General features: G+C 53.1%; 1 pseudogene; it reads right to left on the bottom strand.

Moving 5' to 3' along the window:
• Positions 1 to 329: 329 nt before the first annotated feature.
• The window catches only part of LOC108520835 (adenosylhomocysteinase-like), a 10,499-nt pseudogene continuing 6,145 nt past the window's right edge, over positions 330 to 4,683 (bottom strand).

Below are 4,683 nucleotides of genomic sequence, written 5' to 3' on the forward strand. Positions count from 1 at the left end.
ATGGACTTTGTGACTTCACTGCTGACATCCAGGTTAAGGAAGGACTGACTTAACGAGCAGTTCCAAGACCACTGAGCTCACGGTTCCCTGTGGCTGTCTCCCTCATACCTCTGCCATGACCAGGGATTAAGGAGGGGCCTCTCAGTTCCCCTGACACACTTGGAATAGTATGAGGGTGCAGCAGAAGCCAAAAACTGAATGACAAGCCCTGGGGTGTCGATGGGGGAGGCTGACCAACCAATCACAAAGTCGGTGCTATTTCCTCTTAAGAAGGAGAGGCAGGGCCTGGGCAAGAACGGCAGCTGGAAGGTGAAACTCAGGCCTGGCTCTCAGTAGCGGTAATGATGAGCCTTGAAGGGGCCATCAGAGGAGATGCCCCAGGTACTGGGCCTGCTTCTCAGTCAGCTTGGTCAGTTTCATGTTCAACTTGCCCAGGTGGGCTTCAGCCACTGCCTCATCCAGCTTCTTGGGCAGGACAGGAACCCCAATGGGGTACTTCTCTGGGTGGGTTCACAGCTCAATCTGTGCAGTCACCTGGTTGATGAAGGAGTCACTCATCACAAAGCCAGGGTGGCCCATGGCACAACCTAGGCTGACCAGCTGACCCTCAGCCAGCAGGATGGTGTGGCGCCCATTCTTCAGCGAGTACCCGGCGCGAGACCTGGCACCTGGCTTGATGGCACCTTCTCCAGTGTTCTCCGCTGAGGCACTGACATCGATCTCAACATCAAAGTGTCAGTGTTACACATGATGGCATCATCCTTCACCTGTCAAAGTGCCGCCAAGGACGATGTGGACACAGCCGTGGTGGTGATAAGATGTTGCACCTCTAACGCTTCGTCCATGGTGTTCCCCTTCATAGCCCTCCATGCAGCTGCAGATGCGTTGGATGGGTCGACTTGCGTGATGATGATGTGGGCCCCGAAACCCCACAGGCCTGGGCACAGCTCTTGCCCATTTGCCATAGCCTGGTATGACCAGCTACTTGGCCGCAATCATCACGTTGTGGTCCACTAGATGCATCCTATGAGACAGACTCCAGCAGCCATAAGTAGCTTGTCGACTTGGCTCTTCGTGGATGAGTCATTGTCATTGATGGCAGGCACTTTCAAGGATCCACTTGACCAGCAATCTGTGTGGGGTGCTTGGACCCCAGTATGGTCTCCTTGGGTGCCTAGAATGCCCAGCATTGGTGCAGAAGAGGTTGGCGAAGTCACCCCCATCCTCCAGAATAATGTTGAGGGCCCGTCCTTGAATTACAGTGGCTGCTTGATGCACCATGGGTACTCCTCGTCCTTTTGCCCTTCCAGGCGTATACTGGAATGCCAGCCTTGGCAATGGCAGTCAACACATGGTCCTGGGTGGGGAAGATGTTGCTACTGGGGCACTCAGGATGATGAGGGTCTCAATGTGGATGGCCGTCTCCATGATCATGTTTGGCAGCTGGCGATGCAGGTGCCCTCTAGTGACTTGGAAGCCGAGTATAGCTCCTGCATGTGCATCTGGCCCAGTATCTCATTCTCCACAATGTTCAGGGCCTTGCCTCCCCAGGCAGCCCGGCCAGTGTCAACAACTTTGCAGGACGGTTTGTCAGACAGGCTGGCAGCACTTATGATGGAGACAGGTGAAGGGTACTAGGTCTTGGTGTGGGGACACGCACTGTGTGGGTGGCTCTCAGCAGAGTCTCTCTCTCTCTCTGTCTGTGTGTGTGTGTGTGTCTGTGTGTGTGTGTGTTTTCTATTTTACATTTCAAGTGGATGGCTAGGTCCTTGGTATTGCACAGGTGCATGCAGTGTGTATTAGCCAGGATTATCCAGAGAAATAGAACCAACAGGATATATACGGGTATATGTAAGAGGAGATTGATTATAGGAATTGGCTCAGGTGGTTATGGAGACCAAGAAGTCCAACGGTTTGCTATCTGCAAGCTAGAGAAACAAGAATGTCAGTGGTGTGACTCAGTCTGAGTTCGAAGGCCCAAGAATTAGAGGGGCGGGGGTGGGGCAATGGTGTAAGTCCAAATGCTATGACCTGAAAGTTAGTGTCCCCTAAAGATTCATATGTTGAAATCCTAAACCCCAAGAGATGGTATGAGGAAGTGGAGGTATAGAGAAGTGATTAGGTCACCAGGGCAGAGCCTCATGGATGGAATTAGTGCTTTTATAGAAGAGGCCCCAGAGGGCTGCCTCCCTCCTTCCACCATGGGAGGACAGAGGAGACATTGTTGGCCAAAAGATGCTAACGATGAACCAGAGAGCTGACCCTCACCAGAAACCTAATCTGCCTTGATATGGACTTCCCAGCCTCCAGAACTGTTTAAAATAGATTCCTGTTGTTTAAAATTATACAGTTTGTAGTAGTTTCTTTAGAGCAGCCCGAATGGACTAAGACACAGTGGGAAACAGTGGCCTGAAGTGAAACTCTCTTCCAACTTGTATTAAGATGGAAACTCCTGAGAGGTGACACTCAGTGTCTCTGAATGAGGGAGTGGGCAGGGAGGTAGAGAAGGCAGAGGTCAGGGGGTTAGAGATGTAGCTTGCACATCATTGGACCCCCAAAGGGTGTCTAGATGGTGCCAGGCCCAGGAACCCAGCCTCACCATGGCTCCAGGACTGAAGGGCCCATGCAGGCTGGACACTGGGTGGTCGGGGAAGCCAAGAGGACTGCTGACCAGGGGGCTTCTGGACACAGGACTTTGACCCAACCCTGGAGAAGGAGGAGCCCTTTGGGGTATGTGAAAATCTCCCTAAATATCAAGATTTCCATTTCAAAATTATGAATCTTTTAGATGAACCACAAACCTTGCAAAATTTTACAGACCACTTGAGAATGTGGCCCCAGCTTGGGGAGTTCACTTCTTCTATCAGCTGGAGAATTTCCGTGGAAAGTGTAAGAAAGCCTGCCTTAGGGTCCATATGGGAGATCCCAGTCTGAGCCTGGCTACAGGCTGTGCAGAAGCAGGACCCAAGAGGAGACCAGAAGGACAGGGCTGTAGTGACTGTAGGTTGCCAGCTCATGATCACAAGGGCAGCCAGGCCTCAGCAGGACCAGACATTGGAAAGCCCACAGGACCCCTGCTTGGGGTCTCCGTCAGGTTGCCCTGCTCCTGGGGCTATGTGGCCTCAGTTCTGCCCCTCCCCTCTCTGTGCACCTGCTCCCTTCTCCCCACCTCTGCCTCTCTGTGTACTTGGCTGCTGCTAGTAGCCCTGCAGTCTGTGGTTGCTCATCCTCTGTTCAGAGACCCCATGGCCACGTTGCTGGGGAGAGATTCTGATCCCATAGTCTGGGTCAAGCTGTGCCTGCCTGATCTGACCACCAAGGTCATACCATACAATCAGGGCTGCTGCTGGACCCTGCACGGGGTATGGGGAAGTTTGAGGGTGTGGTAGTGGGTGGAGCAGGTGCCCCCAAAGTTGTCCCCAGCATGTGGAGGAGCCTGCCCATCTGTCTCCTCATGAGTGGACCCTGTCACCTTGCTTCCTTCACTCCTGCTCCCGATGCTTCCACGAAGCTGAGCCACATGAGCAAGTGAGCATCCCTCTGCCGCCCTCACTGCCTCAGCACCGCCCCTTCCATCAGGCCCCACTCCCTCTTGCTGCCTGCAGCCTACCCGGTGAGCTCAGCTCGGAGACCAGGGCTGGGCCTGGGCAGAGGGGATGAGGGAGTCCCATGTCTTATGTGCAGGAAACGTGGGTCTGGGCTGTTAACAGCAAAGCCTTTGTATTTGTCCACTAGGCTGTTAACAGCAAAGCCATTGTATTTGTCCACTAGGGGCCAGAACAAAGTTCCATGCACTGAGTGACAAAAAACACTTTTCCTGAGAATTCTGCAGGCTGCAAGTCCAAGGTCAAGGTGTGGGGTTGTTTCTTCTGAGTCTCATGGAGCCGGGTTTGCTGATGACTGCCTTCCTCCTGCGTCCTCCCATGCTGTTCCCTCTGCGCATGTCTATTTCCTAAACTGTTCCTGTAAGAACACCAGTCGTACTGGATTAGGGCACACTCTGATGACCTTGTTTAACCTTTACGAATCCTCTCCAAACACAGTACAGCTGCATCCTGAGAAACCAGGGTCAGGACTTTAGTATATAAATTTTGGGGAGGACACAATTCAGTGCATGCCAGGCTTTATCAGCAGCACTACCCTCCCTAAGTGGTAATTTCTAAAAGACAATGGGTCTCTGGGGAAAGACTCGAACACGTTTTGAAGCCAAAAGGCCCCAGTTCTGGCTGGACTGCATCGTTATGGATAGTTTGGGAGCCAGAGACCCCTAGCCTCTGCAGAGACCACAGCTGTCCAGAGTGAATGAGATTCCATACAGCCCCCCTACCCAGCACAGCCGGGAGCTCCTCCATGGCTGCTCCTGCAGGATGAGCTCCAGGCATTTGATGCCATGCTGGGTCAGGACCCTATGGCTCAGGCCAGCCTGTGACACTGGAGGGGACCTTGGAATCTCGTCATTTCCTCTGATAAATGAGGAACCAGGGTAAACCATATGGGTGTCCTCATTGTTCTGGGGCAGTGACCCCCTGCTCATGATCCCTGTGGAAGTTCTGGGGCTCCAGGGACATCCAGGCCAGAATGCCCAGCAGTTCAGCTCATGAGTCCAGAGGTAACCTGGGAGTCTCAAACTCACGGATGCAATCATTGCAACCAGAAATCCGGGTCCTTCCTTCCCTATATCCC

The sequence above is a fragment of the Rhinopithecus bieti genome, unplaced genomic scaffold (assembly GCF_001698545.2).
Source record: "Rhinopithecus bieti isolate Rb0 unplaced genomic scaffold, ASM169854v2 scaffold_55685, whole genome shotgun sequence".
Taxonomy (NCBI): domain Eukaryota; kingdom Metazoa; phylum Chordata; class Mammalia; order Primates; family Cercopithecidae; genus Rhinopithecus; species Rhinopithecus bieti.